Genomic DNA, 18091 nt, shown 5'->3' on the forward strand with positions numbered 1-18091 from the left:
TTCTTTCTTGGGTAACAAAGAATCTTGGACTCTATGACCTTTTAGCACTTCTCTAAAATGTATTAAGACTAAGGATTACACAGGCCAAATTTTACTGCTTATTCACTTGAAAGTATACAGCTGGATCAGAACACCATCTGACTGTCAAGTGGATGTATGGACATGAGAATTTTTTTTAAGGAAAAAACAATTTATTAATGCTAGGCTGGAAAGGAAAATGAGTTAGGACCCGAGTTTATTACATAACGCTTTCTCCTATGTCTTGTTAGCAGAGTTTAGGTAAGATTTTTCTGCTCTTGTATTTGCCTTTTTCCTACATTCTTACTTCACCTCTTTTGGGGACTAACATTTTGTCTTTCCTCCAAGAGGTGAGAGGGAGGGTGCCTCGAATCAAGAGGTCCAAAAAAAAAAAAAAGTACGATAAAAAGTAAAGTCCAAATCAAGAATTGGGTTTATTTTTAAAAGCTTAAGGCCAAATTCCTGTGAATGTGTTTACACTTGCACCAATCCACCACCCTGTAAAACTTAATGACTGTAAAACTGGCACGCAGGATGCCGAACACGACATGAACCGAAAATAAGTTTGCTAGGCTATTTTCATTCTCAGTGCGACTGAAATACACCAGTTTCCTTAAAAATAAAATCCTTTCCAGAGGAAAACAATCAATTCAATGCCACAGTTAACGTGCTACTAGAAATAGGAACACGTAGTTACAGGCTAATTTTCAAGTCAGACTTAATATAATACCACGCCGCATTTTCAAAATTTTCCTCCTTTATTTGGCTAAAACTTTCCTGAGGTTCAAGGCCTCGGAGGCCTCGGAGTGGGGGGTCTTGAGCGAGGCCGGATCACTACCGTGCCACGTCTCTTCAAGTTAGGAAGGGACCCGGTCGCCTTCACAGGTGAGCAGGCGCGGGGCAAAGGATGATGGGGTCGCGCTTCCACGGGGGGCTGCACTGGCAGCCCTGACACCTGGAGCACGCTGACAGATGCGGGCGCCCCCAGCGCCTGCCCCACAAGCCAGGCAACGCGGCCGCCGCCCCCGCGCGCAGTCACGTGACGGGAAGGGGGTGTGGCCGCGGCCGGGGGCGGGGCCGCGAGGGGGCGGGCGCTAGAATGTGAAGGATCGTGGCGGCCCCGGGTGCCCAGAAAGGCGGCGACGCGGCCGATGACAACATTAGGCCGCGACGCGCTCCGGGCTGGGCGGCGGTGGTAGCGGCAGCCCGAGGGGCTGAAGCATTGGTTCCAGCCTCGGCAGGAGCTGCCGCCGACAGCGGGCGGACGGAGGGACGGTGGGGGCCCCGCCCTGGCCCGAGGACAGCGGGGCCGGAGTTCCCGCCCTCCTGGCGGGCAGCGCCTCCGCGCCAGCTAGACAGCGCCCTCGGGCTGGGCTCGCGTGCCCCCAGCTACCGCCGGTCGCCGAGGCCGAGAGAAGTTGGGGGGTGGTCCCACCGTTCGCGTGCAGAGGCTCGGACCCCGGCGCCGCCCCGACCACCACCGAGGAACCGGCTGTCTGTGTCCCGCCTCTCCAAGGGCTCCGCCTCGGTGAGTATCGCGCCAATTCCCTAGTATTGGGGGGCGGCAGGTCCGGCACCCGTCCAGGCAGCTGCGCTCCTCTGGCCGCCCCCCCTCCCTTGATCTGAGCCGGAGCTGACGGGGGCTCCCGGTCTCCCCGCGCCGAGGAGTTCCGCTTTGGCTCCTTTGTCCCCTTTTTGAGTCTGGGATTGGAAAGGCTGGCGGAGGTGGAGTGCTCTGGGGCCCACGGAAGGTGCGTCTGCAGCCCTCCGGAGCCGCGGCTGTGGGGGGGAGCCGGGGTGGGCTGGGGGGCGGTGCGAGCCTCCCGACCGCTGGCAGCGCCGGCCCCCTCACCCCCGGGGGCCAAGTCTGACCGGGCGGCCGGCGGGGGTCTCGCCGGAAGCCCCCCGCGCGGAGGAGGCGAGGCTCCCGTTTTCCTGTGACAGCCCCGGAGGAGGCTGTGCCGCTCACCGCAGACCGCACCCGCCCTTGCAGAGCCCGTTGACAGGGTGGTGTTCCTCTGAACCTCAGCGGGGGAACGCGGGAGGGAAGGCCAAGTCGGCCGGACTTGTGGTAGTGTCTGCTTCGGAGCCCTTTCTCCAGACTTGGGATCACGTAACAAGGAGCCTCACACGGAACGTGCTTTTGTTTCATTGAGCGGCTGAGTGGAAGCAACACTATAGATTTTTCCATTCACAAAAGTCATTTAACTCTCTTCGCGAGAGGCATCTGCTTCGCAGAACATAATAACCTAATTTCATCTTATCTAATTGTTGTCAGGAATCAAAGGTAACTTGGGCTCCTAGTAAAAGCGATAGGAAGACTTTCTGACTTAAGCACATTTGTTTCCAGTGAATCAGTTAATGAAGATTTTGCCTTTTGGCCACTGGAAGACTTCAGTGACGTCTCAGTAGTGTTCTGCTTGTGCGGCAGCTTTGTTTTGCTTTGTTTTTTTAAATGATTACAGTTTTTAAAATTAACTTCCTGTGAAACTTAGCCCAAGTTGCTTGTATTCAGATTTTTTCAAAGGCTGTTTTAAAATAATTTGTTTCTTCCTCTTAATATTCCCGAAAGAGCAAACATTTGGAGGCACGTGCATGAATTGCTTGTTATGTTTTTGCACCACGTAAGGCTTCATCTAAAGTTGGTCGTGTTGAGAGACAAGGATCAGAACCTGTTATGTTGTGCGGTTATTAAGGTCATGCTACTTTTACAAAACAGGCTGGAGAATGGAGGGTGAGAGCATGCAATTAAGATGTCCTCTATTAAAAGCACAATTAATTGCAAATATTTGTTAGTCCTATTTTTTTGTTTGTTTTTGATAGGAACTGTGTCTGGGCTGATTACAATGTGCCAGTTCAAAGTGTTGAGAAGGAAGTAGATGAAATGTAAGAGCTACCTTTTAGGTCTTTAATTATGGAGATTAAGTTGTTGTGGTCAAATTCCACGTGAACCGTTTGAGCCAGCGTGCTCAACACAGGTGCTTTTAGAGATGCTTGTTTAATTAAAAAATGGTGGTAGTTTCTTTTGGTGAATGGCAATTGTTACTGAATGTCTGACCTGTGGCAAGTTGCTGTGGTATTTTTTCAGTTAGGCTGTGGGCACATCTTAGAGGCAAATATGTCTTCATAGGTTCATGTCACTAATTACACATTTGGCAGTGCAGTATTTATTTATTTTAAAATAGACATCTTTAAGGTGTGTGATGTGCAGATCAATATACAAATAGGGATAATTAAGTTATGTTTTAGTTTAAGAAAAGTGCTACAACTACTGATTTATATAGTAGTATGCGTTATGAAAGGATCTCTCCTTCAAAAGGAAAATTCCAGTATTTTAATCAGTGAATATTCTTAGGTTGTTTCAACTTGATTTGATTTATAAAGTTTTTCAAGACTAAGTTACTTGAATTGAAACTAACCATTAAGTATTGAGATAGTTTGATGTAGCTTTTAAGTATTGGAAAGTTTTTATCTAAATCCCTGAAGCATTACATTGTCATACATGTAATATTAATTTTTGCAAAATTTATAGAAATTCATCTTGGACAATCAGGTAGTTCAAAAGCGGAAGACAGACCATCTTTTATTCTTATGAATATGACCTACAAATACAATGTGAATAAAAAGGCCTCTGAGGACTCATTATAAGTGGCTGGGTGTGAGATGAATAGGTGCTTGATTGGAGTAATTGTGGCCAAGTACATGCTGTACATATTGTTTCTTTGTGGATGGGGAACAGGAAGAGATATGTGGACAACTGTTATGTGGCAGATTTCATGGCAGTGTGTGGGGATCCCCTGGAAGGTTTGGGGTCTGTCTTCCTTGTATGGCCCTCACTTGACCCTGCGCCTTCACCAAGGCATGCTGTTGAAGGTCTTATCTGGAAGGCGTGATATAAGGAATTTTTCTCTGAAAAATGTTAACAAGTTTGGAAAGGAGAGTAGTGATTTTTTTCAAGGATCATGTAGGGAAGAAATCCTTGGTTTGGAACATCATATTCTTAGGCTGTATTATTTTTACCTTTACTAAAATTTCAGACAGCGCGAGGTCTCTCATGGGAGGTAGCTTATCTGTTTTGCTCACCATTGAATTTCCAGATACTTAGTAATTACGGAAAGAAAAAAATGTAGCTCCGGATATGACTGGAGAATACAAAAATGGCTGTGATAATGTGGTCCTAACCTGGTGTAATTAATGAGGTGATAAAGGGAGGACCTTAGGTTAGGAGAAGGGAAACAGGTCATTTAATGTGGAAACGTTTTTTGGGACAGGTGATTCCTGTGTTAAGTCTTGGTGTAAACTTTCTTAAACTAAACTGACATTTAAGGCTATGCACAGCACAACCAAAGGCATTGACTGAGAGTTTTTCAGATTAAGCACAGTAAATCTTTTTTGGATAAAATTACAAAAAATTGTTTTTTCCTATCATAACTTTATCTCTCCTTAGATTAAAAGATTGGCATACTTTACAAAAGCTAAGATTTAGAGTATTTGGGTTTTGAAATTGACATACTATAGTTGATAATAGTATTGGAACTGGGGGTGCTCTGACAATTTTGAGTTTCGTTTGCATCTGTACAGTGTGTTTTTGGGCAAGCAAATGTGCCTTAGTTTTCTTGTTTTTGAAAGGATAATAATCCTTTTCTCTCATACATTGTGTAGTGGTGTATGAAATCCCTATCCAATATCTAACATATAGGAGGACATCAACAAAGGCAAAGTTATTTAAGTCTTTCTCTTTAGATCTTAAAATGGAATTTTGATTTATTTCCCATAAATTTAAATATTTTCTTGGTCCATCTAATTGGCTTTGGTTTTAAAAATATATCAAAGTTTTAGATGAATCATTCTCTTTTAGTCAAGCATACTGCTTTCTGATAGAAATGTGATTTATTGTATTATGTTAAATCACATTTACCTCAAGGAATGCTAGCTCCTTCACTTTTTAAGGTTCTAAGGAAGGAACATAGAAAGGGTTTTCAAACAATTCATGGGAAATACATATTATTTAAAAAAGTATACATGGATTTCAGAAAACATTTAACCAGAATCAGCTGACCCCCACTCCCATTTTATTTTTAAAATTATTTGTTTTTATTGCAAAGTCAGATATATAGAGATAGGAGGAGAGACAGAGAGGAAGATTTTCAGTCTGCTGATTCACTCCCGAAGTGGCCACAATGGCCAGAGCTGAACTGATCTGAAGCCAGGAACCTGGAACCTCTTCTGGGCCTCCCCTGTAGGTGCAGAGTGCCAAGGCTTTGGGCTGTTCTCGACTGCTTTCCCAGGCCACAAGCAAGGAGCTGCATGGGAGGCAGGGTAGACGGAACATGAACGGGCACCCATGTGGCAAGGATTTTAGGCACTAGCCTACTGTGCCAGGCCTGGACAGTCAGATTTACAGAGAGAAGGAGAGACGGAAAGATCTTCAGTCTACTGGTTCACTCCCCAGGTGACCTCAATGGCCAGAGTTGACCCAAAGCCAGGAGCTAGGAGCTTCTTCCAGGTCTCCCATTCAGGTGCAGAATTCCAAGACTTTGGGCCATGCTTGGCTGCTTTCCTAGGCTATAAGCAAGGAGCTGGTTGGGAAATGGAGTAACTAAGATAGGAACCAGTACCCACATGGGATCCCAGCACATGCAAGGCTAGGACTTTAGCTATTAGATTACTGTGGTGGGCCATCCCATTTTATTTGAAAGGAGCTCAGAGAAACATAGCTGAGCTTCAGTTTCCAGCAGTTGGCCCAGTAGAGACCCCAGCAAAATGCAGTCTTAGTCTTCCACATGGGTGTCGGGACCTGTCACCTGCTGCCTCACAGGGCTTGCATTAGTACTTGCAAATGGCATGTGGAAATCCCAAGCTTTCTTTAATCTCTGTGTCAGATGTTAGCTCCTGCATTTATTTTAAGATTCCATTTCTTTTTCTTTTCTTTTTTGTTTTTTTTTTATTTTAAGATTTACTTAGTTTTATTGGAAAGGCAGATATACAGAGAGGAGGAGAGACAGAGGAAGATCTTCCATCCATTGATTCACTCCCCAAGTGACCACAATGGCCAGTGCTATGCCAATCTGAATATTGGAGCCAGGAACCTTCTCCAGGTCTTTCACGTGGGTGCAGGGTCCCAGGGCTTTGGGCCATCCTCTACTGCTTTCCCAGGCCACAAGCAGAGAACTGGATGGGAAGTGGAGCTGCTGGGATTAGAACTGGCGCACATATGGGAATCCTGGTATATTCAAGGCGAGGACTTTAGTCGCTAGGTCACGCCGCCGGGCCCAAGATTCCATTTCTTATGAACTTTTGTAAGTGCCTTTACATTTAGCTACAAATCTGAATCTTTAGGCTTTTGTTCCCTACAGAATTCGTTTCTGTAGAAATTGTAACTGCTTATTCTGCTCATACATCTATTTTTTTTTTCAACAATTAATTACCAGAAAACATCCTCTTTTTGTCTTAGTGATTGTTAGGAAGATTTCTGCCTTTTGCGTTTTGTTATAGAATTCAGTATTTTTTGAGCAGAATAACAGACTTTTGCATCATTTCTTATCTAAGCTTTTTGCTCCAGCAGCTATTTGTTCTCTGAATCTCCAAATCTCATTATACATTGTGAACTATTTGTTGTGTTCATGATCCATGGAGCATTCTGTTCTTGGTATAATGTGTTTGATGGGTATTGTAAAAAGAGCAAGATTACTCTCGAATCTAAAGAAATAGCCAATTGTCATCTTGCATATTCACAAAGAAAACAAAAAGAAAAAAGAAAGGTTTTAGAAATTGAAGGCTCTCTTTCCAGATAAAGGTTGTTGCAAATTTGAGCCCAGCGCAGTAACTTAGCGACTGAAGTCCTCACCGTATAGGATCCCGCGCTGGGATCTTATATGGTCACTGGTTCATATCCCGGCAGCCCCGCTTACCATCCAGCTCCCTGCTTGTGGCCTGGGAAAGTAGTCGAGAAAGGCCCAAAGGCTTGGGACCCTGAACCCGAGTGGGAGACCTGGAAGAAGCTCCAGGCTCCTGGGTTTGGATTGGCTCAGCTCCAGCCATTGCAGCTACTTGGGGAGTGAATCAATTGATGGAAGATCTTCCTTTTTGTCTCTCCTCCTCTGTATATCTGACATTCCAATAAAATAAATCTAATAAGGAAAGTGTTGCAAATTTGATGGATTTAGTGCTGTTATAACTTTTGAATGTGTATAAGTAGGATTGCTTGATCATCTTAATAATAAGCAGTGTGTTGATTGCTAAACATACATGAAGCATTACTGTAAAAGTGTTTGAGGCACATCTTCATATTCAGTCTTCACAATAACTCTTGAGGTCAGGCCATTTTCTTCTCCATTTTAAGCCACAGGTGCTGGTAGAAAAAGTAACAGTGTAATGCAGCCAGGATGTAAATTAACCCTGAGACACAGAGGCTGCCTAGTCGGAGGTGGACTCAATCCTGGCAATAGGATTGAGCCTGGGGTAAGCCTCCTTTGGCATTGAAGCCTGTGCATTTAACCACTGTTAGACCGCCTCTGTGGTTTGCTTGTGTTGCTGTTTGTGACAGATCTTGACCTTATTATCTTTGTTAGTTGTTTTGACTGTGTGATTTGATAGAAATAATCTTTCTGTTAAGTGTGATATAGCCTCAATTTAAAAAATTATTTGCATGCAGCGCTTTCACAAAGTTTAATGAAAATGTATATTATGAGAAAACTGTGCATGGATTTTAAGAGTTTTTTGCACCAGGATAAATTTGTACTTGTTATGGCATTTCTGAACAGGATACACTTTAAGGCTCTGAGAAGGTTAAGACATCAGCTTAAATGTGTCTATCAGAGCAATATGAATTCTGCTAAAATTAAAGCCAGAACAAACATCAAATTTATGGTGAAGTGTGGGTGGAAAAGTGGTGAGATCATTGGTGCTTTCCAGAAATTTATGGGGACAGAATGCTAAAAGAAATCTGTAGTTTACGAATGGGTAAGTTATTTTAGAAGGAAAGAGACCATGTTCAAGTTGAAGCTCATGGCAGCAGGCCCATTCGCATCAGTTTGTAAGGAACGGTTTAATCCTACTGGTGCGCTAGTGGAAGAGGAATGATAATCAATAGCAGAAACAGTAGCCAGCATGGTAGATAGCTCAGCTGATTGGGCTTGCACAGTTCCTACTGAAAAACTGAAGTGGAGCAAGTGTTCTGTTGCTTCTAGATCAGCTGCAGACAAGAACAGAGCTTTCAAGGGCTTTTAAACAAGTGAGATGAAGATGTTGAAGCATTCCTTCAAAAAACCGTGATGCAAGATGAGCTATGGCTTTTCCAGTGCAATTCTGAGAGAAAACAATGACTGTCATGAGATGGAAGTGAGCTAGTCAAAGCAAAGCTCATGGCAGCAGTTTTTTGGATACTCCAGGCATGTTGCTTGTTGACTGTCTAGAAGGACCAAAACACACGTCGGCCTATTTCGAGAGTGTTTTGGGAAATATAACTACAGCTTTAGCAGAAGAGGGCTTAGGAATGCTTCATGAGAGAGAGTCCTTATTTATTATGGTAGTATTGCTGATTTCTCTGATCAAATAAGGACAGTTTTGCAAGGGTTCTGATGGGAAATCATTAGGCATCCACCTAATGGTCGTAATTTGACTTAAAAACATTTTCTTTTTCTTTTTTTTTTTTTTAGAAGGCACTGATTTTGGTTAATAAGGGTAAGAAACATTTCTCCACTGAAAATGTTCAATTCCAAGGCGCTCTCAGTTTTTTTATGAAGTTACTAATTTCACTATTTATCAAAGTGTCTTAAACATGATAGAGCTTCTGCTGAGAAATGTTTGAACTTTTAGATTTGTGATTTAGGTCCATCTTCCGTGAATTTTTTAAGGTCCTTGAGTACTTGACATTAATTTTAATATCTTTAAGATACTTGAAGTAAGCTAAATACTCACTTTATTGTTCATTCAGTTGCCACTTTTTCACTGGGGGATTTTAGACTAATTAGAAATAGAAGAATATAGTTACAGCATTTTTAGTTGACTTCTTATAACCAATAGTTTCTAAAAAATTAGACTTAAGGAAAGAATTGGTTTGGGTGTTTTTTATGTGATATTTAAATATTGTATTTGTGGCATATCAATCTGCATAATTGAAATATCCTCATAAATTAAATTGTTTTTTCACTGCTGAATGCTTATTAAAGGAGTAGTTTATCAGATTACACAGTTTCTTACACACAAGGCCCATACCCATCCAGAAATCTTAAAATCATGTACCCTGGCCATCATCTGCTGCTTTCCCAGGTAAGTTATCAGGGAGCTAGATCAGAAGTGGAGCAGCTTGGTCTTGAACCGGCACCCAAATGGGATGCGGGTGTCACGGTTGGTGGCCCAACCTGCCACACCACAATGATGGCCCTGTGTAGTCACACAGAAGAATGTGAACAGAGAATTTGTGTCGTCACAACATGGTAGAAAAGTGGTATTTATTTAGTTTTTCTTTTCCAATCCAAAGGCCAGATGAATAAGCTCAGTTTCTTAAGAAGTGGCAGAATTATAAGTTTGGATCACTTACCATGTGAAATAAATTGTGTACCAAATGGGAACACCACATGATTGTAATTTTAATTGTATGATGCTATTAAAAATATTATTTTATTTGTTAAGCAGCTAGTGTTAAATATAAGAAATGGTCTAGGTAGAGTAGGTGATTGAGGCTTTCAGAATATCTGAACCAACAGGAAGTGATGTGTGTGGTGTAAGCTGTGGAGATCTACTGGATGCTGTCTTAACATATTGATTGGGCTATGCCATGGACTCCCCGAGGATCAGGGCCAAACCTCAGTGCCCTGTGAAGAGCCAGAGGAAGGGTCAATATCAGACTAATCATAATGTTTCCCTCGCCCATGAAACTTTTCTTCTTCTTTTTTAACAATAAAATCTTTCTCTTGAGCCCAATAATTATCAAAAGAATGATTTCCAGAGGAACTGTAAGAGTCTGAAGAATTGTTTAAAGTAGAGGTTTTCAAGTTAGCACTATAATTATTTTGGGCTGGATAATTGTTTGTTGTGAGATCTTATGTATTTTAGATTGTGTGTTAACATCCCTGCCATCCCCACACTGATGCCACTAATCCCTCTCCTGTGATGCAGAGAAAAATGTCTCAAGACATTGCCACATATCCTGAGGGGCAAGGTTTCCCTCAAAGGTCTTTAATAGATTATTTTAAACTGAAAGAAAATATTGTCTTTAATTAAAAAACTTTTTCTTCCCTGTGAGGGGTGGATGGGATTCTTCAGGGTGTTTGTTTATATAAATCTGGTAAATTTTTATTGTTTATGCAGTACAGGAAGTTATGTTATTTTTCTAAAACACCCTGGTTTCTATTGAACGTTGAGCCACACTTCTGTTATCAACCTTAGACTAGTTTTCTATTTTTGTCTTTTTCTTCTAAATAAATGAATATGTATTTTATTACCTATACATTTTTCTTTTTTTTTTAAGATTAATTTTTATTGGAAAGGCGGATAGACTGAGACGAGGAGAGACAGAGAGGAAGATCTTTTGTCCGATGGTTCACTCCCCAAGTTAGCGCAATGGCTGGAGCTTAGCTGATCTGAAGCCAGGAGCCAGGAGCTCTTCTGGGTCTCCCATGTGGGGGGCAGGGTCCCAAGGCTTTCCCAGGCCACAGGCAGGGAGCTGGATGGGAAGCAGGGCCGCTGGGATTAGAACTAGCGCCCATATGGGATCCTGGTGCGTGCAAGGCGAGGACTTTAACCATTATGCTACTATGCAGGTCCCACCTATACATTTTTCATTGGTGCATCTATCTAAGTGCTGAAAATGGATGAAGAGTGTTAATATTGTGACTTTGTAAGCACTGTTTAGTGCTGGTTAGGTTGATTCCTTCATTTATAGATTCTGTAAAGTAGTACCTGGGCCATTAAAAGAAAACTGTTGATAATATGAAGTTCAGGAGGATTTTATTTATTTCATCTATTGACTATTCAATTAGAAACATTTTGGATATGTACAAAATTTGACCATTCAATTAAAAAAATTGGCTAAGTGCATCTGTTTATCCTGTTGCTTCTGGTTGCTTCCTTTTCTCATACTATATGCTTCTATCATAGTCTTCCATAATCCCTGTACTCCATCCCACCTCCCATCATTCTGTATTCCCTGGCATTCTACCTATTGTTCTGTGTTCTTTGTTTTATTTGGAGTTGGCTGTAGCCCTGCTTTAATTCAGACTAGTTAGCTTTTAGGTTTCTTCCTGTAACTTTCTCACGTTATATTCTTAAAATGGGGCATATCTTATAATGTATCTTTCTACTTAATCTTTTTGTTGGAATGCACATTTGTAAGAAACTTCTTTAAAAACTATATGAGAGATAGAATTTTTGAGTCCTTATAGTCTACATTCTAGTTTCACATTTGGCTGATAGACTGGCTGTATATAATACTATTAGTTACAAAAATATTTTCCTGTAGAACTCTGAAAGCATTGCTCCATTGTCTGCTAGTATCTAGAAATACTGATGTGAAGTCATATGTCAGTCTTAAGATGAGGTTTTTTTTTTTTTTAGCCTAAAAACATTGAAAATTTTCTCTTTTTCTTCCTGTTGACGTCATAATGAGGTTTTGGTTTATTTGTTTGACTTGCTCTGTAAAGTATGAATCAGATTGTTTTTCTAGCTCTGGGAAAAATCTCCTATATTATGTATATTATGTCATTTTTCTTAGGCAGGCAGATACTTTCTCTCTTGGATTTATCCTCCTTGTTGTTACTCATATTTTTTGATGCTCTGCTTTGTGTTCAGGGAATGTTTTTTCCTTTAGTTTTTTTTTTTTTTAAGATTTATTTTATTTGTATTGGAAAGGCAGATATACAGAGAGGAGGAGAGACAGAGAGGAAGATCTTCCGTCCGATGATTCACTCCCCAAATGAGCGCAATGGCCGATACTATGCCGGTCCGAAGCCAGGAGCCTCTTCCGGGTCTCCCACTCGGGTGCAGGGTCCCAAAGCTTTGGGCTGTCCTCGACTGCTTTCCCAGGCCACAGGCAGGGAGCTGGAAGGGAAGCGGGGCTGCTGGGATAGAACCGGCGCCCATATGGGATCCCGGGCGTGCAAGGTGAGGACCTTAACCACTGTGCCACCGCGCTGGTCCCTTTCCTTTAGCTTTTGGGTTGATTCCACAGATAGTAATCAATGTATTTTCTTAATCTTTTTTGCTTTGTCTGTCTGTTGGTTCTTCCTCCTGTCCTTATGTTGTAATAATATGAGAAGAAGATATGTTGTATCTTCTCTGTTATCTCCCTTTTCTCTCCTCGTGTATGTGTGTGTGTGTGGTTCTTTTTTGTCTCCCTTGTTAGGGAAGATCTCGGTTTTTAGTCTGTCTACTCCCCTCTGCCATCCTATCTTCATTGTTTTACATAGTAGGTTTTGCCTTTGAGTGGGCATCCTAGACAGAGCCCATCGGAGTCAGGGCACTAGAGAGTCATGTCTGTCCCTTAGCAAGCATTGTTTTAGGGTGAGAGAGAAGGAAACTAGCTGTGGATTGGAGGCCTTTGAAATGCCAGATTAGAAGAATTTATTCTGCTCTAGGATCCCCACTAAACTTTCATTAGACATTTTCTTTCTCTAGGGAAAAATCTGGTATTTTAAAATTTAAATATGGGTGTAAATGTTAGTTGTTAAGATATTACATATAGATGTGGGATAGGAAATATAGTTGTGTCTTTTATAGACTAGTCAGTTTATACTTCTGCTATTTTTAGCCCTACTGTTTATTTTACCCTCTCCCTCTGCATGTCATTTACTTTGCAATCACACCTGTCTGAGGTCCTCTGAGTCATGTTGATTCAAGTTCTTTCTCTATCACTTAAAGAAAATATACTGAGACTCTGGCATTTCTCTCATATTATTTTCATCAGTTTCTATTCTATTTTTAAATGGCTTATTACTTTTATTTTGAAAGTTAGGTTTTACAGAGAGAGAGCTTCAGTCATTGGTTCATCCCTAAATGACTGCAATGGCCAGAGCTGAGCTAATCTCAAGTCTGCAGCCATGAGCTTCCCCTGGGTCGTTCATGTGGGCCAGGAACCCAAGATCTTGGACCATCCTCTGCTCCTTTCTCAGGACATGAGTAGGGAGGAACTGGATGGAAAGTGAAGCAGCCGGAACACAATTTGGTGCCCACATGGGATGCCAGCACCAAAGGGCAGAAAAGTTTCTGTAGCACTTTACTGGCCCCTTGTACTTACTTCCATCTTGCAGAAACGTAATTGCTTCTCTATTCTTGTTGTCAGTTTTAATTTTTTATCTTATGGTTTTATTCTTTCTGTATGAACTGTTTAATTCAGTGAGGTACACAGAGTAACTAGAGAGATAATTATATTTATTCTTTTAAAAAATATTTTTCTGACTTTTTTTAAAAGGTGTATTTATTCATTGGAAAGGCAGAGTTACAGAGAGAAAGAGTCAGGGAGGATGAGAGAGGATCTTCTGTCTTTTGGTCCACTTTCTAAATAGCTGCAATGATTGGATCTGGGTTGGTCTGAAGCCAGAAGCCAGGACCTTATGGTGGTCTCCTGCTGCTTTCCTGGGCACATTAGCAGGGAGCTGGATTGAAAGTAGGGCAATTGTGACTCCACTGATACCCATATGAGATGCCTGCATTACAGGTGGCAGATGTCACAGTGTTAATCTCATTTCTTGTTTGTGTCTTGATGTGTGTTAGCCTTAAAACTCTAAATCTTTTTTTGTTGTTGTTTGTGGTTCATTTCTTATTTCCTGGTTTGTTTGTTGTCAGCTCTCCCAACTTGCGCACATTGTTAAATTTTTTTTTTTTGCCACTTCTGTTTGGCTCACTGGAAACTGAGATCATTTGAAGTTGTAAGATAGGAGTTTGGTTTCAAAGAAGGCCATTTTGGTTTTAAGCATATAACCTTTGTGACACTTTGTTATAGGGAAGTCTTCTGTTTCTTAACCATGTCCAGATAGGTGAGGTGTTAATCATTCTTTGTCATTTACTTCTTTGTTTTAAGTGTGATTACTTTTCCTTTTAGTCTACCTTGTGATTGTTGGCACTTTTAATGTTGAACTTAGATTGCCTGACTAGTTCATTGAAGACCTTAATTTTTATTGCACCTTGATTTTATACTTGTAACACTCCCCCAGCACTGTTTCTAAATGTTTAAAACTTACTTTCTCCTTCCTGGAATATTTTCCTGAATCTTCAGGGTCCATATGTTCAGAATGGTATTGTGAATTATTGTGGGTAAGTAAATGTTAAGTACACCCTCCACCCCACCCCACCCCACCCACCTCCTTCTCACATTGCTGTTGTTCTTAATCCTGCTTAGGTTTTTTTTTTTTTTTTTTTTTTTTTTTATGAGACTTTGAAGTTCTTCCCTCAACAGCTATCGTTTTGGCTGTTAGCATGTGTGTCTTTTTGATGGGAATTCTCATTCTGCAATTAAATTTTTACAATGGGTTTAAAAAATACCCATTACTTCGAAGAAGAAATTCTGACTGAGAGATTGGAATCTGGAAGGTTTAAGAACCTGAATTTGACCCGATTATACAAAGCATTATAAAATCTATGTAGTAAGTATGACTTTGAAATTTAAAGTAGCTTAGAAGAGAAGTTTGCTCTTTTGCATCTTTTTTATTTGCTCAGCATGGAACTTTAAATTGGAAATACAATATAGTGAACTGATTACTGATTATTTTATGAACTTTATATTCTATGAAACTCTTGATTTTAGGATCCAGAAATTCGAATAATTAGTGCATATATATCTGTTGCTTTACCTTTCAACTGTATTCTAAACTTTTTCACTTTTAAATATCAGTTGTCATGTTTAATTTCCCTCTTGGCTGACTGAATCTTCTATTGCTTCTATTACATTTATAGTTTTAATAATCTTTCCTTGTGATTGCCGAAATTTAAATAGAATCTTCAAAAATCATTGGGTACCTAAAACATATACAATTTTTTGTGTGCCAGTCTGAATTCAATAATACTGAATAAGATTTTTCAGCATTTTGTAGATAATATTCTGAATATTTTTAAGGAGTTAATCGTTTGGTAATTTTGGTTCTGATATCTGTTTTCATCAATAATGTATGATTAAGATGTAGTGATTAAAAAAAACCCAATTATTGGGGAAAAATTTTCTGTAAAAGTGGACAGTTAACAGGTTGATTGCTTAATATATCAAGCATTTTGACAAATAAAATCTTGTTTATTCAGATAATTTATTACAATAATTTATTATATTAATGATTTGTTCAGTCTCATAAACTGAAGTTAATCAATGATGCGTTTGTGACTACATTGCAAATTATTTTCATTAAATGAAGAAAATATGTGCTTTATGAAATGTTCATTGAGAATTCTTTCATGTTTATTTTGCTTTTAGAAACAAGCTTTAATGTGTTATTTCTGTGATTTCATATTTTGGTAGATTTTTTTAAAAGATTTATTTATTTGAAAGGTGGAGATAGGAGGAGAAGCAGCCTTCCATCTGCTGATTGACTCCTCAAATAGCCACAATGGTTGAGGCTGGGCCAAAGCCTGGAACCAGGAACATCCTTTGGGTGTCTCATCTGGGTATAGAGCCCTAACACTTGGTCATCTTCTGCTGCTCTCTCTGGCACATTAGCAGGGAACTGGATGGGAAGTAGAGCAGCCAAAACTTGAGCTGACACTGAGATGTGATGCTGGCATCTTGGGCAGTGGCTCATCCCACAGTGCCATAATTCTAGGTCTTGGTAGTTACTCTTAATTCAAATATTAAAAATTAAGTTGGTTTTCACAGAACCTTTGGAATTGGTACACATGTATAATTAATTGTCTTAGCTATTTATAAATTAGAGATCATGAGTACTTTGATTTTAGCAATTTGTATCTGGAGCTCAAAACCCCAGAGTATCTACGCTAGAGTTAGGCACTTTATTCATTTTTCTTTCATGCTCAAGATAGAAAGTAATTTGTAATTTTTCAAAATATGAGGAATTGTTTTTGGGTTTGAATATCAGTAATACAATTTCTTGAGACTGTCTTTAGATTTGCATTTCAAGCTTTGATCCTTAATGTTAATGAACTCTTTAAGTTTAAGTGTAGGTATGCACTTTTATCTGCAGGAAACAGGATAAATTTTGCCTTGTTATAACTAATTGTCATACTTAGTAAATGAAATTTATTTTTACCAGTGTCTTAATCTAAAGCAAATTTATGTCTTCTTTAGAAAGTAATCTTTTAAGAGTAACAAAAATATATAGAATCAGGTAAATTTCTAACTTTAAAAACACTGACATTTATATACAGAGAAATTATTAGTACGGTGGCTAGTATCATAATTACAAGCTCTGTCCTTAAGAGGCCTTGAGTTTCTCTTTGAGCTTGTGTCACAGGCCTGTGCAACCTAGCATTATGAACACTATCTGACTTAGTAAACAGATGTACTGGGAAAATAAGTAACCTGCCAGAAGTATTATCTTTCCCCTAACTATGTGACCTTGGCAAACCATTTAGCCTCTGTGAGTCTTAGTGCAGTAGAGGGTTTGGAACAGATAATCGTTTGAGGATTCCTTAAAGATACCAAGGGCTAGAATTCTAACCAGATAATACATTATTTTGTTATATTATGGATTAATGTCCTTATAATAGTCCTGAAATAGATCATGTTATTCTGAATATAAGTAGATTTATTCATGTGTTTAAAAGATTCTATGTCTAATTAATATACTCAATAATGTACTTACTAAGGGATCAAATGAGAATCTAAGACTTGACTCTATCATTCTGTGGTCATCTTTTAATGTACCATACTTCTTCCTGAAGCAATGGTATTACGTTAGATGACAAGATTTTATTTTTAAAACTTATGCCATTTTTAATCTGTAGTTTACAGCATTTATAGTTGCTGTCATGTACTAAAACCAAAGTTCAGTTTTAGGCCTTTGTATGAGTTGTTCTCAGAGTAAAAATTTGGCTAGTTTTAAAATAAGTATACTAGAATTTATGTGTCTAAGAGATAATTGCTGTGTTCAGAGTTATCTTGAATTTATTTCTGTAATGTCATGGATGTTCAGAGAACATTTTTGGAACTATTTTTTGACATTTCTTTCTTATCTTTAACTTGATTCTTTTAAAATTATTTAGAAGGTAGTTAGAGTCAGCAAGTGCTCCTCACCTCTCCTGCAGCAGTGGTTTATCCCCACATGTCTTCAGTAGCCCAAGTTGGGCCTTGTGCCAGAGCCAGGAGCTAAGAAACCAAGTCTAGACTGCCCACATGGGTGGCAGGTACTCAGCTAGCCATCATCTGCTACTTCCCAGTCTGCAGTGACAAGAAACTTGAATTGGGTAAATTTTGTTGTGTTTAGTTAAAGTTATATGCCTAAGTTTATATTTTGCGGATCTGATTTCCACTTAGGTAGGTGCTATGCTGATTTAGGGGGGAAAGTTGATAGAATTGTGACTATTATATAATTATGTAAAGTGTGTTGGGTTTAATTCTAGTCAGCTCTTCTTTCTGAATGTACTCTTTGATGTAGGCTTACGTAAGTTAAACTTTTTATAAAAAATCACTTAATTATTCTAAATTTATTATATAATTTGAGAATATTCATGTCTAGTTTTAATTATAGGCAGCTTCCTCATTGGAACATAGACTTTGATACAGGCTTTGTGTGTGCGTGTGTGTGTGTGTGTGCACGCGCGCGTGCCTGGCTTATTTCAAATCACATACTGCCCTCTGGGTTCCTTCATGTTGCTGTAAATGACAGAATTTCTTTGCTTTATCTGTTTATGGACACCTGTGCTGATAGCATATCTTGGCTATAGTGAATAATGGTGCAATAACCATGAGATTGCAGATATCTCTCGGTTTTTTTTTAAGATTTATTGATTTTTATTGGAAAGTCAGATTGCAGAGAGAAAGATAGGTAGAGAGGAATATCTTGCATCCTCTGGTTCACTCCCTAAGTGGCCACAATGGCCAGAGCTGAGCCTACCCAAAGCTAGGACCCAGGAGCTTCTTCCTGGTCTCCCAGGTGCATGAAGGATCCCAAGGCTTTGGGCCATCCTCGACTAC

General features: G+C 39.9%; 1 protein-coding gene across 1 annotated transcript in view; it reads left to right on the plus strand.

Annotated features, from left to right (window-relative positions):
- Positions 1-1118: 1118 nt before the first annotated feature.
- OSBPL8 (oxysterol binding protein like 8) overlaps positions 1119-18091 on the plus strand; it is a 150175-nt gene continuing 133202 nt past the window's right edge. Inside the window, exon 1 of the mRNA XM_040981311.1 lies at positions 1119-1546. The gene's annotated coding sequence lies outside the window, so the exon portion shown is untranslated. The remainder of the gene's footprint in view (positions 1547-18091) is intronic.

Source organism: Ochotona curzoniae, unplaced genomic scaffold, assembly GCF_017591425.1.
Source record: "Ochotona curzoniae isolate NIBS_2020 unplaced genomic scaffold, NIBS_Ocur_1.0 contig_1014, whole genome shotgun sequence".
NCBI lineage: Eukaryota > Metazoa > Chordata > Mammalia > Lagomorpha > Ochotonidae > Ochotona > Ochotona curzoniae.